This window comes from Cavia porcellus, unplaced genomic scaffold (genome assembly GCF_034190915.1).
Source record: "Cavia porcellus strain 051 isolate PalLab524CR breed Dunkin Hartley unplaced genomic scaffold, mCavPor4.1 scaffold_20, whole genome shotgun sequence".
Lineage (NCBI taxonomy): Eukaryota > Metazoa > Chordata > Mammalia > Rodentia > Caviidae > Cavia > Cavia porcellus.
Window position 1 is genome coordinate 63,733,695 of NW_026947503.1, and position 24,787 is coordinate 63,758,481.

At 44.8% G+C, this 24,787-nt stretch overlaps 1 long non-coding RNA gene across 1 annotated transcript in view; it reads left to right on the forward strand.

The window, feature by feature from the left end:
* The window catches only part of LOC134471836 (uncharacterized), a 38,538-nt gene extending 18,435 nt beyond the window's left edge, over nucleotides 1–20,103 (forward strand). Inside the window, exons 2-3 of the long non-coding RNA XR_010041530.1 lie at nucleotides 8,451–8,557; nucleotides 19,159–20,103. This is a non-coding gene — a long non-coding RNA (uncharacterized LOC134471836). The remainder of the gene's footprint in view (nucleotides 1–8,450; nucleotides 8,558–19,158) is intronic.
* Nucleotides 20,104–24,787: the final 4,684 nt, after the last annotated feature.

The window sequence follows — 24,787 nt, forward strand, 5'->3', positions numbered from 1 at the left end:
GGGTGAGTTCTGCCGTGCCATATTGATCTCTCCTGTTTAGATGTGTAATTAGCTGTTAATATTTCATTATAATCAAGGTTTTCTTGGTTCTCTATGACCCTTGGCTCATCAAGTTCCAAGGCCTCTGCATGCTGTGAGTTAATCAACGTTGCCATTGGATGTGAACACATAATATACGGAGCCCGCAGTCCCTATAGGAAGACGCTGTGTGATGGTCACATTACTTTTCCTGTTAAGTACGCTTTCTTAGGATACCTACAGGGAAGCAGCTTCAAGCAGTTCTCTCTGGTCCCAGCAGAGAGGCACTAAAGTTGCAAACAAATGTAAAGAGAAGGGCTGTTATATTTAGTAATATGCAAATGAACCCTTGAGTGTCATTCCTGTTGAAGGTCAAAGACATGATTACTCAGAGCTATCCTGAAGCATCACTGTTTAACTGGGATTCAGCTGCAAGCACCTCCTCAAAGCTCGCACGAGGTCCCCTTGGCTTCTGCCCCTGGGCAGGTCCTACTGTCAGCTCCTGACATTGCTGAGCAGGTGACAGTAGGCACTCACAGAGGAGATGAACCATGCACTTACTAAGAAAAGCATATCATGGAGTGCCCCTGAATTCCAAGAGGAAAAGACCAAAGAGGATGCCAGGAGAGGGCCCTTCCAGGTGTCCCCATGCTGTCAGCAGGGGTCAGCTGTCACCATCTGCAGGACCTCTGTCATTGCCAGGCTACGTAACCTTTGCATCTGCACTTCCTGTTTCCAGGGCCCTTTTTTATTGTTTAGACCTCCTGATGCAACTCACTTAAACTCCTGGTTTCTCTCATCAAAGGAAGGAATGGACACATCCAGCATAAGCCTAAGTCCGACCCACTGTGACTCCATAGGGATAAAAAGGGACACAAGACCTAGCAATGGGCTGCATTCCTGAGTATCATTGTTGGTGATTGTGTCTTCATTGAAAATCTAGTGTGGCTTTCAGCAAACTTCATGAAACCAGGGAAGAGACTAAATGTCACGTGTGGGCATATTCAAGCCTTGCAGCAAATGGGCCCAGTAGAAGGCAGGGCAGGAGGGCATAGCAGATGAGGGTATGCTTGTTTGATTGGCGTGTCTATGGAGTGGGGGAGGGTCAGTGAAGAAAAGAACTGTTTGGTGCCTGCTCAGCTGTAACTGATCTAGGAACTAGAAGATCGGAGACTTTAAACTCCATGCACCCGTGCTGGCTCCATTCTTGTTGTCCAGTGGCTGAACGAATCTGCTGATGCTCTTGATTTCTTTTATTTCCCAGATCCACTGGCCTTTTCTCCAGCCCTCCTCCACTTCCGGAATGCAATCTACAGGTCATTTCTCCATTGTGCCCGGCCCTGTGTCCCTTGCACATGGTCACCGCTCTGTACATTCTGGGTCTCATGTGCAGAATTTAGAATAGTCCAGAACCCCTGTCTTTGGAATCACACACATTTGCGTTGAATTTCTGCTTCACCACTTAGTGGCCATATGTTCAAACTGTTTAACTTTTCTGAGTTGTTTTCTCTTCTGCAGAGGATGGATAATAATAGTTATCCACTTTAGAGTCTTCTTCTGGGAATCAAAATAAACAATGTATGCAAAACTGCCTAGCAACGGACCTGGTACAAAGCAAGTATCCAACCAACAAGAACTGCTTGTGGGCTGTGCTTCAGATCACCTCTGCAGTGGTTATCCTTTCTATCAGGAGGCTACCAGCTATGCCCCAAATGCAAGCCAAATCCAGCCAGCCTCACTGCCTGTCACCGCCATTCCAGTCCAGTTACCCTGGCCTGCACTGTGGTAGTTTTACTTATGGTTTGGATTTCCATGGTTCAGTTACCTGTGATGACCTATGGTCTGATAAAAGTCAATGAAAAATCCCAGAAATAAACATTCAGTCAGCTTTAAATTGTACACTATACCAAGTAGCTCGGGGAAACTCACACCATTCCCCTCTGACCCAGCAGGGATATGACTTATCCCTTTGTGTCCAGTGGATCCACACTGTGTATACTACCTGCTAGTCATTTAGTGGTTGCCACGGTTACCAGGCCAACCTTGAGTATCACAGTGCTTGTGTCCAAAGAACCACTAGGTAGGAACCTAAAGTTACAACACAGCCCTGGCTTCCTTCACCTTATTTTGTCTCATCAGCAAATCTGGGCCATTTCACATCATATGCATGATTTCTCTCATATGAGAAACTCAACATATAAGTAAGGAGCAAAAAAAGAGATAGGTAATAGGAAGCAGGGAGATATACTTTGCAAGAGGGAAGTTGACCAAGGGGATGAGAAGTCAATTCAGATGTTTACATCTGTGCACAGACTTTCCACAAGGAATGCAATCATTATATGCTACAAACATATATTAATAAAAATAAAAATTAAAATAAGATGAGCAAAGATAGGACGAGATATTTTGAAAGATTAGGTTCATATAACTTTTATTATGACATTTTGTTATAATTGTACTATTTTCTTATTGTGTTAATATGTTACTCTACCTAATTTAAAAGCCAAACTTTATTATAGGTGTGCTTATGTAGGAAAAATGTATATATAGGACTTGGTATTATTCATCATCCTTTGAGGATCCTGAAATGGCTCCTCCATGGAGAAGGGGAGACAACTATATTTCAGAAACTGTGTCAGTCAGCTTTCTGTTGCTGTGACAAATACTAAAGAGAAACTACTCATAAAGGTGAAGACTTATTTTGACTCCTGGTTCAGGGAATTCAGTCCATGGCTGATTGTCGTCATTGCCTTTGGGTGCTTGGTGATGCAGAACGTTGTAGTGGGAGTGCGTGGTAAGGGAGGTGCTCACCTTGTGGTGGCCCAGAGTCAGAGTGAGAGAGAAAGGGACCAATATCTCAGCATCCACCTCCAGGGCAACCAGTAACCTAACTTCCTCCCAGCCTGATTCACTTCTGACAAGTCCTCCTGCCTCCCAGGAGCACCACAAGCCAGTGACCAAGGCTTGAACATGTGGGCCTTTTGTGGAGTGGGGAGGTCCAAAAAATTACAGGATTCCACTGGATCATCTTCCTGCCGCCATGTTTGCTTATTTATTCCCTGCACTACACACAAGCAGCTTTTAATCATGTGACTCCCAGAATAAAACCTCCACTGCATCCCGCAGGCAGCCCATACTCCTCACCTGAGCCTGTGGAGGACTCTGCTCGACCCATCTCAGCCTCTTACTTCCTGTCCCTCCTTTGGCTTCTCTGCACAGGCTGCAGTTCCAGCCCTGTGTGTGCCTGCAGCAGTGACTTTGCCCTTGTGTTTTGCCTAGAGCAATCTGTTCCAGGTCTTCTTATTGCTTGGAATGTTGCCCTCCCTCGAGGTAAACTGACTGCTTTGTTAAACGATGGCTCAAACAGTATGAGATCACCATTATGCAGCCATCCCTGACCAAACACGACCTACAAATACATTATGTGCTCCCACCACTCTGTCATCTCTATCACTATGCTTTCTAACACTGTCTAACACTGTTTAGTGTTAGATTTTGACAGTATCTCTCTTGCGATAACACATATATGCTGAGGCTATCAGAATTCTTACGTTAGGATGTAAGCTTTGGGAGGTAGGTGCTCCGTCTTTCATCTTTAGTTTTGTAGCCCCAGAACCTACAGGTGCTTTGCAGTTACTTGTCAGATGGTGTGTAAATAAAGAAATAACCCTGAGCTGGGTTTTCCAGCTCCAGGGGATTTAATTAATCTATTTGGTCTTGTTTGGAGGTGCACTATGTGTGTACATGGAGTTTACATAAGTGTTGTAAATGACATATAGATACTGCCTACTGACAGCTCTCATAGAGGGGACCTGCCTGCTGCAGCACTGTGTTGCGGAGGATTCTGAGCGTGCTTCAGATTCAGCAGGAAGTGTACTGTGATCGATTAGCAGCCATGCCCTCCGTGGGAGGAGGCATTTGCCGCTCCTGCTCTGAGGAATTTCATCGCGTGTGAGAAATCTGCCAGGGATCGAGGCCAAATCTCAGTTTCCCTTCTACTTCCAAGTTCGAGTACTTTCTCACACAGACATCGCAAGGCTGTTTATTGGTATTCAGTGTGTTTTCTGTAGCTTACTTGAAAATTTCCAGGAGTGCCCTTGTGCTTGTTGATTTTCCAGTTCACCTAAGAAGCATAAAATATTCTGAGTAAATTTCGAGAAACTTTTTGTATGACTGACTAAGATTTACTCAATTAGATATTTAATACAAGACTGCTCTATATTATTAAGATGGGCCAGATAGGACAACAGGGAAACTTTTAAAAATTAGTAATCTTCTTTAGGCAGTCATGGTTGCTTAATAGCTTCTTCTCTCTCTCTCTTTTTTTATGGTATCAGTAATTGAACTCATGACCTCCTGCTTGCCAGACAGGCACTGTGCCCCGATCCATATGCCCTGCCCAACCTACTAGCTTCTTGAAGTCACCCTGAGGCTTCCTACAATAAGTGACTAAAGATTGGAGAAACACATTGTCTCTTCCTGTTACCTGATCACTGTTTTTAATTTGTATCGCTATAGAAAAATGCTACAAGGATGATTAGGTTAAAACACGGATTCCATGGTTGGATCTGTCTGAGTCCCAAGTCCCACGGATGCCCAGGGAAGTAGTCTTGCTTTCAGATACCCAGTGACTGGGGCTTACTTGCTCTTGTTCACTGATGGCCGGGTTAGCTGGGTTCAGGGAAGAAGCAGCCATGAGCCAAAGGGGTGGTCCTGCACGGTGCCCTGGGCCCCTGTCCTGACCCATCTGAATTCCCAGTCTCGGCAGCAACAGAGGAGGCATGTGGCAAACCTGCCCAGGCCCAGTGCTTCCAGGAGGAAATTGTTTCCCTGTGAGCCTCGCACGCTGCTTTCCCACCCTGACTGATTGCCCGGGTCCTGCCTGCTCCCAGCCGCTGCATCCATAATCACCCTCCCACCACACTCAAGGCCTGACCCTGCCTGTGCCTTCAGTGCGATCATTTCAGGCAACACAAATTCTCCCTCCTGTGCCGTGCTCCGTGATGCTCATTAGCGGAAAAACCTTCTCAGCCAGCAGTTAAAAGATCATCCATTTCATTTCTGTTCATTTAAAACTATAGGTTGAGTATTCCTTATCCAAAATATGTGGGAGCAGAATTGTTTTGAATTTCAGATTTTTTTTTGATTGGAATATTTGCACATATGTAATGACCTGTCAAAGGGACAGAACCCAAGGCGAGACATGCAAGTCTTTTATGTTTCAGGTACAATTTATACGCATAGCCTGAAGGCAATTTTATACTTTCTATTAAATAATTTTGTGCATGAAGCAAAGTTTCATGGTGTGGAATTTTCTCCTTGTGGAGTCACATGGATGCTCAAAAAGTTTGGGATTTTGGAGTTTGATTTTTTGGATCAGAGCTGCTCAGTTGTGCTTGTAACGTCTCTCCTGTTTTGTAATTTAATGCCCTCATGTGTCTATGGTGCATTCATATTGGGTTTTAACTTTGGCTGTATGTGAGCATGCAGAGTTTAATTAAATTCCATGTTCTGGGAAGCAAGGAAAAGAATCCTTCTCCATATACTTAAAACAGGGCAAATTGTTATGCACGCGGAAGTATCTTAAATGATTGCAAAAGGATAGAAATAAAGGAAGGAAGGAAGGAAAAGAAAAAAGGAAGTCAGGGGAAGAGAGAACATCATTGTTGCTGAAAACCAACTCTGTCGTCCATCTACCTATCTATTCTTCTTCTCTCTTTCTCTCTGTGTGTATGTCTCTCTCTGTGTCTTTCCCTCTCTCTCTCCAGTCTGCAGTGCTGAGGATTGAACCCAGGGTTTTGTGCTGGTAGGCAAGTGCTCTACCACTGAGCTACACCCCCAGCCTCAAGGGCCTGTTTTAAAACAGGTGCTAAATACATGCTTACTTAATATAGCGAGCTACCCAATCTTGTGAAAAGTGTCCTCAAGTTGCAAACCCTAGTTCTTGCCACCTCTCCACATACATAAAGCATCTGTTCAGGCTCTACTTCCAAAACACAGATTTATAAGGAAAGTGATCCAAACTGAAAACAAAATCTTCATTTAAAGAAGAACATCATTAGTGTACGGATTGATAGTCATTCACCCAACACCAGAGCCAAGGCACCTCAGCCTTCGGCTGCTGACTCCAGTGCCAATCATGATTGGCAGTGCTCCAGTGCTTAATCATTGATTAAGAAGTTACCTATCAGGTTTCAAATCGGATAGTAAGGCCCTTCCAAAACATGAGAGCTCAGAGTTAGATGTCAGTAACTGACCCTCATCTTTTAGATTGAAGCGCATTCATGTATTGTGTAAGGATAGAGCTCACCTATGTAGAGAAAGGTTTTAATTCAGTGAATCAGTGCTGTTCTGCTCCCAGGGATGCACAAAGTAGTGGAACGAGAGGCCTGTGGGTAGAAGCCTCCACAATGCTCGTGGTCCACAATCATCAGCACAGATTCTAGGCATCCCGCAGTCCAGGGGTGGAGGTGTGTGCATGCGTTTGTATTTGCGTGTGTATGTGTGTGCTTGCGCACACGAGCATGTGTATTTGCTGGACTTTGGAAAAATAAGAAGGCACACTTCCAGGTAAGTTCATTCACCTACAGTCCTGTGAGATTCTAGCAGACCTGATTTCAGGGTCAACAAGCTAAGTCTGTTTTCTTTCATTAGTGATCACAGTGAGGGGTTCGGGAGCTCAGTGCATACAAAAGAAGCTGAAGCCAAAGCTTCTTCCCTGCAGCCTGCCATCACCTCCTCCAGTCCTTTGGGATGATATTGTTATGCACTCACTCAAAACAATGCCTCATTTCACCCAGTCCATTGAAGGAAAAATATTTTTCCTCCTAAATACAAAGATCCTATCTGCTCAAAGCTGAACTTTGTTAGATACATAAAGGCACACAGGCAAACAACTCACCATATATAACACTAACACCAAGGCAGATCTGTGGTTTGCATGTTGATGTTAGTTCTCAAAGTTTTGAAATACAGTCAGCCCTCCCTGTCTACAGGTTCCACGTCTGGGTTCAATAAATGGCAAGTAAAAAATACTTCTTAAAAGACTGCCTCTGCCCATACAAATTCCCCCCATCAGTGTTCCCTGTAAACTTCATGTATTCAGTATTGCAGGTAATTTAGAGGTGTTCAAGTTACCACCTCTGTGTATGCTATGATTCAACTACATGCTATTTTGTTTGTTTGTTTGTTTTGATACTGGGGATTAGACTCAAGACCCCTCAAAGGCCAGGCAGGTGCAGTGCCCCTGAACTATATTCCTGGCCCCTAAGCATGCTATTTTATATGAGGGATGTGGGGGTCTCCCATTTTCAGTATTTATAGGGTACTGGAATTTATCCTCTGTCAATAGCTGTGTCAACTGACAATGCACAGGGTCATTTATGAATTTTATATACAATGTTGATATTCTGTTTTTTAACATCCGAAATATCAGAGTGCGCGACTTCACTGTAAATGGGTTCTGTGGGGCTGGTTCTTGGAATGATGGAAATGTGACCTCCAAGTACCTGCACCCCTGCGCTGGTGGGACAGAGAGAAGGTAGTGTCACAGGTATCGGGCCGAGGTGGGAAGTGGGAAGCAGAGAGGGCTGGGTGTGCTGCCTGGACTCTGAAGCTGTGTAAGTCCCTCCCGCCCTTGGGTAGGGAAGACACTCCCGCATGGGCTTGTGAGAGCAGTATAGTTTCTAAATTCACATCTACCCCATCTGCTGTTCCTGTTGGATGTTACTAGGGACCGATTCAATCTCTTTTTCCCTCAGTTAGTGAGCCAGCAACCCAAGCACCACCCACCAAACAACTGAGCCTTCCTTAGCAGATTTTTAAGGCTATGTCAGCCATAGATGATGGTCTCATATACGTGTGTGACTCTATCTTTAAGCTCTTTGGCTTGGCCAGCTTGTTTATTCTTGCACAGATATTTCATATTGTTAGCATAGTTCTTTCTTTATCTGTGGTTTTTATTACCCAAGATCCTTTATAGTTTGAAATATTTATATTTGTCTTGACTGTTTTAAGAGAGAGAACACATTCACATAACATTTGTTCAAGGATAATGCTATAATTGTCCTATTTTATTATTGTTACTGTTAACCTTGCAGTGTGTCTAATGTGTAAGTTAAACTGTATCATAAATGTTCATACAAGAAAAAAAATCCTCCATGTGGGGTTCCATGTTGTGATTTGTGTCTGAATATCCCTGCCAGAGCCTCATGTGTCATGGAGACTGGCTTTTTGGATGCTGGAATTAAAAGTCCTGGGATTAGCTCCCCCTGAGTGATTACTGGATCAGTCCGCTGATTGGATTGATACCACCCTAATCCCAGAACTCTGGATAAAATAAAAGGGACAGAAAGAGGCTGACCTCTCTCCTTTCTCCTCCTCTAACCTCTCCTCTTCTTCTCTCTCTCTTGTTACCTTTGCTTTTTCCCCAGCTGTGAACTGTTCCCTCTGCCGTCTGCCACCCTGCCCTGGAGGCAGATGATTATGGACAGAAAACCCTACACACTGTGAGCTACATAAACCTTTCCTGCTTTAACTTGTGAGTATTGGGTATTTTGCCTCAGCAATGAGAAAAGTAACCAAGGCACACGCTCTCTAGGTCTTAGGAGTCCTTGGGGAATCTCAGAGTGTGCCCTCAGGGGTAGGAGATACTACTGGATCATTCTGTCCTTATGACATTGCAAGAAATCTGCTAAAGTTTCTTTTTTATGCTCTTCCTTTACAATGTTGAGTCAGTTACTCTTGGCTATGTACTCTTCCATACAAAACTGAATTTAAGCTTATTGAGTTAAAAATGTACCAGGAATTTTAATCACAATTGCATTTAATTTGTAGGTTAACTTGGGAAGAATTCATCTTTCTATTATATCATCCCACAAGAAAGCATTTAATGTCATTCCACTGAATAATAAAATCTTGTATGGCTTTTAGTAAATTTTAATAATCTCCAGTTTTACTTTTCCAATATTACAAATTATACACATTTTCATACATACAGAAAAGTTTTGAACTGTTTGTACTGAATGCCTCTATGCACCACTAAATTTCTGCCATTAACACTTCACTCTACTTTTGCAGTGTGTCTGTATCTATCTCTCCATCTGTACATTGGTTACCTCATTTTAGATGCACAGAGGAATTTGTAGAGATATCAGTATACTTCCTCACTACCTGAGCGTGCCTATCTTTAAGTGAAGTTCTACAGTTTTTCTGTTGCTGATGTCATTTATATTAAGTTCCAAATGGACAAAGCTTATCACAGTGAGACAATTCATAAAGAAATTATACAGTGTGAACTCTTGTGAAAAGCTTCGTCTATGCAACCTAAGTTTTAGCAAAGTTATCCTTGGTGTTGCAAGTATCAACAGAAACTACTATTTATTGTCCAACAGTATTACAGGGAATGAGTTTATCAGTTCTGTTTCTCAGCCTTTTATTGGTGGACTCGGGTTGTTTTCAGTTTTTGGCTTTTACAAAAAAGTCTGCTATGAATATTCTGGTTTGAGTCTTTTGGTGAACATACGTTTTCATTTCTTTTCAGTGAATATCTAGAAATTAAATGGCTGGGACTTGAATGCATGCTTAGTTCTATAAAAGAAATAAACTGCCAGGGCTTTTCCCTGAATGGTCATATCATTTTGTATTTTCACCAAAAATTACAAGAGTTCCAGTTGCTCTACAGCCTCAACACATTCATTTTGGCTTAAAAAAATATAATTGTCCATCCTGGCAGTGGTATCGCATTATGGCTTCATTTTCTTCATGGCTGTTTTCATGTACTCGCCGGCTGTTTCTGTTTCATCTGTTGTGAAGCCTGTTAAACTGTTAATTTTACTTTCTAAGTGGGTAGATATTTTCTCCAAGTAAAGGATTCTGGAGGGGCAGCAGTCTTTATTTCAGCACCTTGTGTTGACACTGCTCTTCCTTCCGCTTCCATTAAGAAGGGAGATGTTGCTTTAACTGCTGTTCTCTTGAATGTAATTTGCCTTTTTTCTTTATATGATTTGAAGAGTTTGCTTTTGATCTAGGTTTTCCCCCACTATAATTGAGATAGATGTTTGTATTTATTCTGAGGATTGTCTTAGAACTTCTTGAAGCTGTAGCTTGATGTTTTTCCTGTTAGGGGATATTTTAGCAAGTATTTTTTGCACAGTCTTTCTGTACTCATTGAAAGCTAAAATTCTTATTTTATTTCTTCCTGATGTTCTGTCATTGCTGCTGACATAGTTTAAAGCTGCATCTGGATATCTGTGGATGTATCAGTGGCTCTGTCTTCCTGACTATGGTTCTATTTCCCAGATCCACATTTATCTTTAGATTTTTTATCTCTATTCTGTCAAATATTAAGATACTTTTGCCCTGAATTTGCCCATTTTAACTTTTTTCACTCTTTCTCTATATCATTTGTTTGTTTTAAGCATTCTCTTGCAGAGAATATATTGCTAACTTCTGTCAAGGCCAATTTGAAAGCTTCTATCTTTTAATCTGTGAGTTTAACCCATTTACATTTATTGATTACTATTCTATTAGGAATCGCTTTTATCATTCTGTTTTGGGTTCATTTACATGCACTTTACCACTTCTTGGCCTTTCAGGTACAATCAAGTATACATGTATTCTATTTTGTTTTTCTGTTCATCTCCTTTTGCATTGTTCTTTAGATTGAATCTTTCTTTCCCTCTGTGGTGGATTCTTAGCCTCAAATTAATTACTCATGATAATAAACTCCCATTGATTTAAAAATTTTGAGAATATTTTTATTTTTTCATTAACTAGTAAGATTTTTTTTAAAAAGTGAGTTACATAATTTTGGATCCTTTCCCATCAAGTTATTGTTTTCTAGAATTTTAACTGGGGTTATAATGCATATTCTGCTTTTCCCCTTGTTTTTTCTTTCTCTCATTTATTTTTTATTTATTTTCTGTTGCTGCTGCCTTGTTGAAGAAAGAGTGGGCACGAACTGCCTCAGGGGAACTCTGGGAAGGGGTCCACGGGAGCCCACCCCTCTTTACCTTCTCTCTTCCACCGTCGCCCTCACCTGCCTCCCACACGCATGAGTCCAACACAACCAGGGTTCTCACTTTTAAAAAGTGCCTGGGATTCAAGCTTTCCCCTAGCTTCTGTAATTTCTCCAGGGTTAGTTCTGGGAAGAAAGCCAACATCAGATGTTTTATATGCACAGAAATCGGATGGTCGGTATTTCTTTATAGATGGGGGCCTGACTCTCTTGGGGAGGGAAGAGCGGTACAGAACCACGTTTTCCTGGACCTGTCTTAGGGCTGAGAGGAGCAGTGTAGGGGTGGTACCAGAGGGGCCTGCAGCCACGGTAGTGGGAAGCACCTGCGTTTCAGTACCATCCATTCTGGCGTAGCCTGGTTATGGTCTAATCATCCTCTGTGTAATTTTTCTTCCTCCCTCTGATCCCTTGCAGCTCCTAAAGTGCAGGATCCTGAAGTCTTGGCAGCTGCATTTCCAGGTCTGGTACAGAACTTGCTTCGCGCGTTCTCTGAATTCTTGGTGACACTGTACTAAAACTGAGGCTTTTCTTTATGAATATCCAATCTGTAAGCTATGTCTGCAAATGCCTGCTTTCGTGAGCCTTTGCTAATGGAGGTCATTATTATTCTTTGTAAATGCTTCAAATTAGGTACAAAATACCTCAATTTTATGTTTGGTTTGCATTTTTGATTCTTGTTGCAGGTGACTATCACAGGTGAGGTGCTTTTATTTTCTTTAAAATATTATTAAAACTGATTTTGATTGACAAATCATTCTTCTGTATATTTATGGGATGCTATGTGATGTATGCAATATTAGTTACAGGCCAAATAACAGTACTTCTATTGAAAATTTTCTATCCATGTATCTTTTTTCTCTTGGAACGTTCATTTTTTCTTACTGATTCTATAACTCTTTTCTATAAGGACAGCAACCATGTATTACACATTTATATTAAAAATATACTTATTCCTATTTATCATTTACTTGAAATTTCTTTTTCTTTTCTTTTCTTTTTTTTTTTTTTGTACTGTGGATCAAACTCACGACCTTACACTTACCTGGCACTTATACCAATTAAGTTAAATCTCCAGCCCTAAATTTTGTTTTTTAATGAAGTTAACTTTTACATAGTTACAGTGTTTCCTTTATATTTGTGTTCCAAAATATTTTATATTTCAATTTTTAACTGATTTTTCCTTTCATTCTCTTTCTTTACATTTGACACCTAACAATATTTTAACCTAGATAGTATTATTCTGGCACCTTTATTTCTTTTTCTTTTCTTTTTTTTTTTTTTTTTTTTTTGTCTTTTTGAGACAAGATCTTGTTATGTAGTTCAGGCTGGTCTTGAACTCACTTTGTAGCCCAGGCTGGCCTTGAGCTCTCAGCAATCCCCCTCCCTCAACCTCCAGAGCACTGGGATTACAGGTGTGCACTACCACATCCAGCCTCTGGCACCATTTTTATTTGGCATGATTTCCCTACCAATAACTCAAAACTCTCAGCCTACTGTGTCCTAAATACAGTAAATTTGATTGCAGAATTTTCTTTGGGGGGGGGTCATGGGGAATTGAACTCAGGACTTTGTGTTTGCCATGCAGGCACTTATGCTACTGAGCTATTCCCCCAGCTAAATACAATAAATTTAAACTCACTTTTAGCTGATGTGCAGGAGGAAGGAGCAGCTTGACCCACTCAGCGGGACACAGTTTAAACTACCAGCCTAGCTCCGTAGCCAGTACTCCACTGCGACCCAGGACAGTTGCTAGACTCTCACTTACAACTCGTCACAAGAAAATTTCTTGGGACGGAGAAGGGATGACTGAGGGCAATGACAGCAAGATACTTCCTGCGCAGCTCAGCGAGTGCCCCACCCCAGGACAGCACTGTCACCTGCACGCAGCTGTATGCCAAATGATTTTCTAAACGGCACATCTGAAAGACACATTCGTAGCTATAGTAACCAGGTCCAATGAGGAATCCCAGGATCCGAGTGTGCCTCGGAACTTAGAATCCTTTCAAAGAAAACAATAATGAGAGTTGGTGACAGTTTGTGTGGCCAAAGTTGTCATTTGAAATAAAAACGCAGGCGCCTGCAGTGTCATTTGGAATCAGCTTGGAAGGGAAGCAGCAGACGCATCCTCAGGCAAATGCAGACCAGCGGAGGCCCATGGCGTCCAGAGTGGCTTCCTCCTTCAGGTCACAGCTTGGAGTGACACAATTCCTTTAAGGAGGGCCCGGAAACCTGCACAGGCAGTCTCTGCAGATTCAGGGGGTCATCTTGACCAGAGCCCGGTGCACAGCCAGCTTCTGTGCAGGGCAGGACCAGGACTCTCATTCCTGACCCAGGCCTCTCACCAGCTGCCTCCTGAAAAAGTCTGACCACCAACTACGGTGAATGCACATTACAGTAATTAATAGGGTAAAAGACGCACTGCCCTTAACCCGACCCAAATCCTCCCTTCCTGTGAGTACACTCCTCCTAGTTTCTGAAGCAGTTCTGGAGTCCTCTTCCCTGAGTGCCTTTATGAGGTCCAATCAGGAGTAAGGTGAATGTGGCTGCCAAGTACCCCCAATGGAAAAGCAGCCTTGTAAAAACCCAACGCCGTGTCCTCATCAGCCTCACCGGATCCGGCACCATGTAACTTCCAGCCCTTCCCCAAAGTCAAAATGACCATGCAGGGGAAACTTCAGAATCCATTCAGGACATCAAGGCAGTCACGACAGTGCAACTGAAGTCCTTCATGAAAGAGGAACTCCAGAGCTGCTTCCTGAAGGGGCAAGAAGTGGCAGGCGCAGTGAGTTCAGAGCGAGGGGAGGTTCCCAGGGCTCTTCATGGTAACGAACGTGTGAACTTTGAACATCAGCCATGTTTACAGATCACCCCTTGTCTGTGAGAGCCTGCTTTCCTGGCAATGGAGTGGAGCTCAGGCTGCTGCTGCCACCCTCTGTGCCTGGCAGCTCTTCTCCCCTGCTCGGCTTAGTATTAGTGTCACTGACAGCTGGCTGACAGCTGTGCCCCTGGCGGCAGGAGGCCCAAGGCCAAAGGCTCCCTTCTGTGAGCCCATTAGCCCCCAGGGAGGGTCTGCTTGTCAGCCTGCCCATTGATCGATCTCTTGGTCCCAGCGGGAGGGACATTTGGGCAAGTGGCAGTCTCCAGAGAGATTGTGTCACTGAACATCCTGAAATGTATGAGACACCAGAGACCCAAGAGCAGAGGTCACCCAGCCTGCTGGCCTCTGCAGTGTGGTCCAAAGCCACTGGAGACTAAAGAGCAAAGCAGCAATGCAAAGAGAGGGGGCTGCTGCCAATCGCAGGATTCTCACGTTCACTCAGGGCCGCCGGCCTTGATTCCCATGTCCTGCTGCTGGACCAGGGCCCACGGCACAGGGAATCAGTGGATGTGAAGAATCGCAGGTCTGAAAGGAAGTGCTGGGGAGGGCCGGCACTGCCCCTGACGCCCAGGCTGAATGGTGACCCGTCTGGTGCTGCACGTCTGGGAGCAAGGTCTTGAGGGTCTCGGCAATCCATCCTGCAGATGCTGCACTCTGAGGGGTGAAGGCTGAGGACGCCGCAGGTTGGGAACTTCCTGCGGAGCCCACTGATTTTTCCCCTTCAACAGTGCCCTGAAAGAGAGGGGCTCCCCACCTGGTGAGGGTTAAATGGGCAACAAATCCCAGGGTTGGGGGCTTTACTACAACAGGTTGAGCATCTTTAATCCCTGAATCCAAAATACTCCAAAATCCATAACTTTCTGAGCACAGACATGATGCTACAGGTGGAAAACACCACGCCTGACCTTAGGTGACCGGTCACCATAAAAATGCAGGTGCAGGAAAAAAGTATATGAAATGTCCCAGTAGGCTGTGTGTGTAACACGCATACAAAACATTAATGGACCCTGGATTTAGAAGCAGGTCCTGTGGCAAGGAATCTTATTATGTGTACACAAATATTCAACACCTGAAAAAGTCCAGAGTCCCCAAGCATTTTGGACAGGGATTCTCACCTCTATGGACAGCTCAGTGGCCTTCTCAAGCTGGGGTGGGGGGGGGTGCTTCTGAGCTGCCTGTAGATTCTACACACCCTTGCCCTGTTCCCCTAGGCTGTGGGACACTCTCCCTGCTGCATTGCCACACACAGCAGCTCAGTGTCAAGGCTCACGTCCAGCAGCAGTCGCGCGGCTCACCAACACGTGTTCCTTGCTATCTGGAACGGAGGACCGACCATCTCTGAACCTCGGAAAGGGAACTGTAAATCCCCGAAGATAATTAGGAACTAGCACTGGCTGTGGCTTCCAGCTACTTAATCCTTGGCAGAGATGGAAGCTCCTTAAATGAAACAGCACAGAAGGGACACCAGGGTCAGAGCAGTCACCCAGGGCGGCAGTGCCAGCCTCTCTCAGGACCTTGGGTGCACGGGAGAGTCCCTTGGGGCCAGGTGTCTTCCTTGTCCTGCATGCTCTGTCTCCTGTCTCCACCTCCTCCAGGCATGAGAGTCTGGGGGTGAGCGGATCCCCACTGGCCTGAGCCCCACTCCAACCATTTTGATGTAGTTGGTCTGAGTAGGCCTGTGCATGTGTATCCAGGGCGCCCTGTTACTGACTGGTGTCCACGTGCAACAAAGCCCTGAATGGGCCAGGATGCTGTGCTGGGCAGGCTCCAGCATGGCTTCTCTGTTTTCATCAGAGGCTGTTTGCAAAGATCCTGGTAAGGAGAACCCCTACGAGGGTAACCCCTACCAAAGGAACCCCGTCTGGGGAACAGGCAGCCGGACAGTGGGAGGAGGACGCTGCTTGCACTGGTGGACACTGGGTGGGGTGATGTGGGGAAGGAGGGTTCCCGAATCTCTTGGTTGGGGCTGAGCCCTCAGAGGATCCCACAGGCGAGGTCTTGGGTGTCTGAGCATCCTGAGTCACCCTACTGGGGACACTTTGTGGAGACATTGACCCTGACTGCCACTTGAGCCTTTTGGGAGCTTTTGCTTTTTTGGAGGGAAATGAATGTTACAGAAATCTTTAATAATTACAGGTAGAAAATATTAACATTTCAAAATAAATTCAAACATTTATAGGTCTTTAAAAAATTTCCTATGTATGCCTAAGTACTTTACATACTTTGCTTAGGCTCCATGTTCTTCTGGGAGAAGCTAGCCACTGTGGACAGAAAATGAGGAGCCGCCCTCACCCATGGGTATAGGCCGCTGCTTGATCATGTCCCCTACCACCACCACTGCCACACACACACACACATGCATGTAGGAAGACTCAGGCAGATACACTCATGCACAGATACACAAACAGGCAGGGACATACCCTGCAGGCACACTCACATGCAGACACACTCACATGCACAGACACACTTGTAGACACACTCACATGCACAGACACACTCACATGCAGGCACATTCATGCACAGACACACATATGCAGACACATTCAATGCGCAGACACACATGCAGGCACACTCACATGTGCAGGCACACTCACATGCAGACACATGCAGACACACATGCACAGACACACTCACATGTAGGCACACTCATGCACAGACACATATGCAGACACACATGCGCAGACACACATGTAGGCACACTCACATGCGCAGGCACACTCACATGCAGACACACTCACATGCACAGACACACTCACATGCAGACACACTCACTTGCACAGACACACTCTGCGCACACACAGCCTCTGAGCCTGTCGTTCTCCTTCCTTTTCTTCCTCCCTGATCCTGATCTCTGCACTGGGTTGGACTCCTCAGCTCTGTCCTCTCCACCCATCCCCAGGGCTGGATTCTGCCCAGCCCCTGCTCACTCCTCTTCCAGATCCCTGGAGTGACAGGAGTCCAGGAGTCCAGTCTGTGAGTGATAGGAGTCCAGTCTGTGAGGTCGGGGTGGGGTGAGGAGCTCGGGCTCTGGTGTTCGGCTGAATCCAGTGTGGATCTCGACCCTGCAGCTCACCACTCTGTGAGCCTCATAAAGGTCAGATTTCTCATCAGGAAGTGGGGAGAATTGTTCCCCTTTGTGAAGTCATTGCAAGGCCTGCCTTGCATTTCCGAAGTATCTGCGAAATAGCATTAGCCCCCCAATAATAATCCCACTTCACAGAGCTGCCTAAGGTTTCAGCAAGAGAATGTGCAGACACAGCCGGCCTGGCAGCTCACACCTGTAACCCGAGCTACTTGGGAGGCTGAGGCAGAGGTTCACAAGCTTAAGTCCAGCCTGGGCAGTTTAGCAAGAGGCTGCCTGAAAACAGAATCACCAGGGGGTGTTGCTCAGCCTCTCACCGTGCCCTCCCATAGCCACTGCAGGGAAGTGGACAGTTTCCTCCAGGTCCTGCTTTGCCCGCAGGTTGTACCGCATTCAGCACAGGATGATTCTGATCCTGCTCGCACCCAGCTCCTCCGCATCAGGCTGAGTCAGGCTGGCTTCCGTCCTGGTGGCCATGTAATTGTTGGTTGTCAGCAAGACCTTCTTGACTGCCACCGCCCTGTCCAAAAAGAGTAAATCCTTACTCATAATAAACACGAGCTTACCTTATGCACACACACCACAGCACGCCTTACTGAATTAAATAAACATTTTGCTCTCTTTGTAGACCATGAAATTACTCAAATTTTAATCTACTTGTTATATTAAGAGAAGAGTCTTCTAATTTAATAGGTTCCACAAAAATAAGTAATTCATAAACATGTTTTCAAGTGCTCTGAAGCCTGAAGAACGGGTGAGATGGTGCAGTAGGAAAAGAGGCCAAGTCCCAGCCTGGGCCTGCAGGGTCGGGCCCAGCCCTCTGGGCAGTCTGGGCCTGGACCTGGCCTCTCCTGTGGGTGTAGGCGCTTGCTGCCAAAGTGCTTCAAGATATGTTTCCCCTGTTCTTAGGCAAGATACCAGCTGGACTGCAATATGCACCTGCAAAACGCACACTGTCTAATCTATCCTAACTCGGAGCACAAACTCCCTGTCGCCATGCTGCAGTCAGAGGAAGTGCCATCTTTGCCACCTCCCGGTCTCATCACAGTGCCCTGCGTAGTATTAGTATGCTCACTCTCAAGGGAAATCTCAAGTCCTGGTTGAACTTACGATTCACGGACGTGAAGTTCACCCAATTTCTGTTGCTACAACAGAACACCTGGAGTGGTCTCACCTGTAAAGGAGAGGTGTTGTTTTGTTCACCATTCTGGAGATTCAAGAACTTGCTGCTGGTGCTCTGGGGCCTGTGAGCGCCTCATGGCAGACGTGTACAGAAGCGTCAGGCTTGTGAGGTGGCCTTGAGGAACCCGTGCGAATTCCTTTTGAGGACGGTGCTGCCGTGGTCCAGCCATCATTTCAATCCTGGCCACCTCAGCACCACCGCACTGGGGCTAAACTCCTGGCCCTTGAGCCTTTGAGGGACAAACTGCATTAATTCTACAACATTTAGGTTCAGAGGCAACTTGATGAATTTGTATTCATGGCAAGGTTCAATATTTAGGCTATACCCTGTGACTCAAGATCTCTCTTAGTCTCCTTTCTTATCTTCCCAGGTAACTACTATGCTGTCACCTATCCCCAAGACCCTGAGCTGTGGAATTATATAATGCACAGCTTTGATCTCATTTCCTCTGTTTGATACACTTTTGAGATTGACTCCTCTCACTGATCTATCAGTACAGTAGTTTCTTCTTTTTTAATAGCTGAGTAATATTTCATTGCATGGAGATACCGCATTCGACCACTCACCAATTGATGAACATCTGATCCATTTTAAATTTTTAAATATGCTAAAGAAAATTGGCATGAACATTTACATAACAGCCTTTTCAGATAATGTACACACTCCTTGTTCTTGGGTTGTATCTAGGAGTAACATTGTGAGGTCAATATATGATTAGCTTTGTGGGAAACTGTTGAATAGTTTTACTATGGTACTATGATGTTATACCCCAGCAGCAGTGTACAAAAATCCTGCATAGTCCACATTTGTGCAAATTCAAGTTCAGCTTTTCTAAAGGTCAATCAGTGGTTTGTTTCTTATGTTGCCTTCCTATACATGGGGAAAATGTCTGCTATTTCTGGATAGCCTCCTATTAAATGTTATTTACTTTAAATGTCACAGGATCCTGCAAAACAAGTATTTGTGTTTTCTTTTTACAGATGGACAAAGCTAAATAACTTCCCCCAGCCAAGATGGCATCCACCAGGATTCAGGGGCTGTGTTCTTGGTGTAGGTGGGAGCCACACACCCTGCTCCCGGGCAGGGACCAGGACATGAGGACTTGTGTGATGGCCACCAGTTTAAAGCCTGTGCATTGAGCAAGATTTGGCAGTCTATCTTTCTGCAGTTAGATTGAAAATGAGCCCAATTATCAAGGCTCATTCAAAAACCTGTAAGAAAAGTACCATTGTTTGTATTGCTTATTATTATTTTTAGTCAACTTGACTATACAGTTTGATTTCTAACATCACACTAACATTGGTTTTGCCTCTGTCTTAGTTACTCTTCTCTTATGGCTGAGATAAAATTCCTAGCACTCAAAGTTAAAGGAGGTAAAGTTTTTGTGGCTAACAGTTTATAGAGGTTTCAGTCCATAGCTGGCTGCCTTCAAGGAAGGGTAGCATTGCAATGGCAAAATTATAGGACAGCAAACTTATAGGTGTTTTTTGGCAAAAGTTGAAATCAGTTAGTGGCCTGTGGCTGTGCTCCTGCTGCCCGTCACAAGTTTGCCTGCTAAGTTCAGTGAGCTTTGATCATCTGCATCCACCTACTTCTCCCAGATAACGGGCTAGTTCAGCCTGACTGTATTCAGCAGCAATGTCTGTGTTTCCCACCTAATAATACATGTGGCTTTCCCTACCTGCTTCAAGGAGTCTGGGATAGATTGGCCCAGCCAAGGAAACATTTAACTCTACCTGCTCTACTCAAACCCCCTTCCCTCCTTTCCAGAATCCTCCTGCCTTCTGCTTGACAACATATGACTCAATTCATGTAACCAATCATGTAATAATCTGCTATCAGCCTGGTACTTCCTGTTTGCAAAGTGTATTTAAATTGGTTAAAAATAAAGTTGCCTCCCAGGCTCCTTGGTGTAAACAGCCTTCTGTTCAGTTTGATTTTAGTTTTTTTGCAATGGCATAGCAGAGGAGAAACAGTCCATGGCATGGCAGGCAGTAGGCAGCAAAGCAGCAAATTAGAGAAGCAGCAGAAAACAGCAAGCAACAAGCAACCCTGGCAGCCCTCTCTCTGCCCTTATGGTCTGCCCACGCTACACAGCCAGAGAAGGCCTTCCCAGTCTTCACTCCTAGAGCTTGACCAAGCCAATCAGTTACTAAGTTAGTAACCACACACCCTTGGATCACACACTTAATCCCAGCATCACACACTCTAGATCCATCCACCTCTGAAAAGCCATGTCTGTGAGTGGATGAGACTCAAGGGGGGATGTCCACACACAAGCCATAGCAGCAGCTATGGGTGATAACTTTTAAAAAGTAAGATAATTTTTGCATAAAATACTTTAAGAAATTCACAAGCTGGTGATCGTGCTGCAGGGGTTCTCAGTTCTGTTGTGAGCACCAGGGTGAGCGGTGTGAACAAGCGTGCCGGGAAGACCACACGTTTTCTAAATCAATGTCTCTTCTCAGGTGGGTTAGTAGAGACTTCTGTCCTAAAATGAGGTCTGTGGCAGGTATGGCCTGAGCAGACACAGAAAGATGGTTTGGTTTTGGACAGTATACAATAAAATTCATTTTTAAATTATAGAAGAGTATCTGACTTTTCTTCATGAACTGGTAAGCAGAGTTCTTAGACATACTTGTTTATTTCATCTCCAGCGTGGCCTTCTCAGCAGGGATTTTTATTTTTACGGTGAGGAAGTTGAGGCTCGCAGTTAAACTAAAGTGTTAGTTAACTTTCTATTACTCTGACAAAACACCTGCAATCATTAATTTAAGAGGAAAAGTGGTTTAATTTGGCTCGTGGTTTCAGAGTTTAATTCCATCGTCATTTAGGCCCATTGCTTTGGGCTCATGGTAGCTCAGTATCTCACAGAGAGTGCATGTGTCAGGGGAGGCCTGGTCTCCACGTGATGGTTAGAATGCCACAGGGAAGAAATGCCAAGTCTCCATTTCTGCTTCAAGACCCCCCCCCCGGACCTCACTTCCTCCCCCCAGATGCTGCCTTCTTAAGGTTCCAATACCGCCTAATAGTGCCCTAGGCTGTGGACCAGGCTTCTGACTTGTGGGCCTCAGGCAGCACTGTGAGTCCTAACAACAGAAACTAGCTTTGCCATAGTCACAAGACAGCGGCTGTTCCACCCCATTTGCCTGATTTTAAAGCCACAGCTGAGTCCGTTACACTACACTGTTTCTGACATAGAATTGTTAGTTACACATTTAGCTAAATTAAGATGATTGGCTTTTTAAAAGAAAAAGTGAAAATATAGTTTTTGCAAATAGAAAGGGGCCCAAAAGTTGAAAGGAGCAGGAAAGGAGGAAGAGGGTAGGGGCCCAAAAAGAAAAAAAAAGAATTAAGGTATGTTACGTACATATATCAACACAGTAAATGTAGTATATGTAGTGCAAACATGTACCAATAACAAGAATTGCAAATTAAATCATCAGCATTTCCCCTAAATTATACTTTATATTATTTGGACAGTGTTCATGATTTTTATGAGCCATTTCCATCTACAATAGAAAATGAGTCCATGGACTCAAGATCCTAGAAAATTGCAGTTGTTGAGTCAGAAATTAACTAGGAATTGAACTAGAAACCAAAACTTCAGTGGCCTAGAATCCATCTAATCAAGACTTTCAATGAACAAGACGCCCTTTATGCACTTAATAGCAAATTACAAAAAAGAGATGGAAAGGTTTTTTTCTGAATCTCAGTTCTGGCATGTACTTTGCACACATCCAGCTCAACTCCTACTTCAAAATCTAGACGAATAAGCTTTCTTGTGACACTGGAGTGGTGGCCGAGAAGACTGGAATATTCCCTCACTGGAGCGCGTCCACGGAGCTGACTCTGCCGGGTGAATTGCGGCTGGAGGAGGCAGTAGTTTACTTTAGAAATATTTTCAATCGTACATTTCAGAGTGGACAGGATTTCTTTCTACTCTCAGTGACCTAGAACATTGTTGCCACACATTGCTCTCAGTCAATTTTCCTACACTTGTACACTTCCTGTTTTATTTTTAAGCTGACACTGAAATGTGGGGGGCAGATTGCAAACTGAGCACCTCAGGGAACCCGGGCTTTATGGCTCAGGCTATGAGGCTGCTCAGTGTAGCACTAATTAGCTGATCGGAATAATTTACCTGGCGTTTGCGCTCATTGAGTCTAATCTGGTGAAATGCGTGCTCTCACACTGAGTGCTGGAGTGCCTCTTGTCACAGAAGAGGGTTAGGCTGGCTGACCGGTGAAGGCTTATCCTCCGGGGAGTCCAGCGTCTGAAGTTGTGTTCTCAAGATGTTGGCTTTGTGGTTTTTCTTGTTGCTTTTTGCATAACAACCTAAACTCCTATATTTGCTCCTTGTTAGTCTGTCAAGGGAGGAGGCTGTTACAGTTCAAGTCCTCTCAGGAAAGAGAAGAAAAGGAAATGGGGGCTGGGCAATCTCATACACAGAAAGCGAGCATGAGTTCAGGAGTCCGGGCTGGGGCAGTGCGTCCTGCAAAGCGCCACAGGCGGACAGACTGACCTTGCAGTAATGGAACCGTATGTGTCACTGTACTTGCTATGGAGGATTTACCCTGGAACCCAGGCATCCTGGGACATTTCATCTTATCTTTCAGGCTACCCTGAATAGTTTAATGGGTCCTGAAACAGTGAGTTCCTGAATCTCTTGTGGCAAGTTCAGCAAAGTCATGAAGATTCTTCAAGTGCCCACTATGCTCAGGTTCGGTGGCTCTGTGGAATGCTATTGTGGGACACTCTTCGGATCACATGGACAGCAACTCAGAGGCCTGACCTCCAGGTGACCCAAGCAACTGCACAGTGACACCTGCTGGGACAGTCTTCTAGTTTGAAGAGTTGACACTGTAGAGACTGCATCCCCAAGAGCAAGTCCATGGCAGGTAGCAGCGCACAGAGCCACCACACAGGATCCTATTCAAGGATGTGAGTAAGGCAGTGGCACACAAAGAATGGGGCACAATTACTTTGCAAATACAGATACAAGAAAGTGTTAGGTGGCACGCAGGGAGCTTGACTCTTGCTACCAGTGGCAGGAAGTAAAGCTATTCAACCACGGTGAAATGTGTAGTAGTCTGGTAGAATTAAGTGTGTCTGGACTTTTAAGAAAGTGCATTCACTCTGGCCTGTGAATCCCAGAGCAATTTGAGCAGATTTGTGCACCAAGATGTATGCTATGTAGGAAACGAAAGAGAAAGATGACCTTGGGCCCACCACTGGGGTCGTGGCTAGTTGGCAGGTGTGGGGAGGTGCCTGTTCTGGAATGCTGTGATGTCACAAGGAGCAGTGAACCAAGTGTGCCAATGGCCACATGGAGAGAACAGTGTGGAGAAAATGCAGCAACAAAAGAACCTGTGAAGCACAGCAAGAATTAAAGCACTAAGCCAATTACATAAAACACACAAGTCTTTTGTGGACACATGCGTTTATAAGGCTATATGTGCTGGAGGATCAGACTGTCTTAGTTACTTTCCTCTAGTTGCTGGCACAAAATATTCAACATTGCAGGTTAAAAGAAATAAGGTTTATTTAGTTCACAGTTTGTAGATGTTTCACTCCATAGCTGGCTGGCTCCAAGGCAAGGTGGCTTCATAGAGGAGAAAGAGTTCATGAGAGGAAGAAAGTAGCAAAGCAGTAAGGGAGGGAGACAAGTCTCTTTCTGCCCTTTTATCTTCTCCAAACTGCTGGGATTAGGGTGGTGCCAATCCAGTCAGTAGACTGATCCAGCAATCACCCAACTTAATCTCAGCACCCTTAATCCCAGCAGCACACACTCTAGATCCAGCCACTTCCAAAATGCCCATCTCCCGTATGCCATGAGGCTTGCGGCAGGGGACATCCAGACACAAACCATAACAAGAATGAGAGGGAAAACAAAAGCAGAACCTTGCATGGACCGGTGTTGACAAGACTGTGCAGTGTCATGGCTGAGAGGTGAGGCTTGCTTCTAAATTCCTAAATTTCAAAGATGAGGTTGCTATGGGAAAGACTGGGCACAGAAAACGGTGGCCAAGCTGTAGCACTTTTCACTCAATGTCATTGAGGGGTGACTGGAGATGCTCTGTTTTTGTCCCAGAAGGACTGTGACAACTGTATTTGGGTAGGACTAGGTATGCTAGGGTGTGCTGTACGTAAAAGAAGAACAGTCAAGTCTTGGTGGTTTCAAACAACTCATGCGCTCTTTCCATCATAGGCTGCTGGTCTCTGTCTCACAGCAGTCCTCCAGGACCCAGGCCTGTGGATGTTACTGGTCTCTGTGGCAGAAGAAACTGCACATTGCAATTTAGATGAATGGTACATTGGTTTTCAGGTCTCCTGCACAGAATGATGCCTGTCACTTTCACTTGTATTCAACTGGCCAGGGCAAGCCCCATGGCCAACCCCATTTTGAGGACATCTGGAAAGACTGCAGGCAGACAAAGCTACTGATGACCCCCTGCTACTCTTTAGACCGTCCTCCTCACACACTTTTCCCAGTCCTCCGTGTCATGAACAGGTTGCTTAGTGTAGCTTCGTGCTTCTGCTTTCTCTTCTATTAAATGGGCCTTTTATTAAATACTGCCTTAGTTACTTTTCTAGCTGCTCACAATG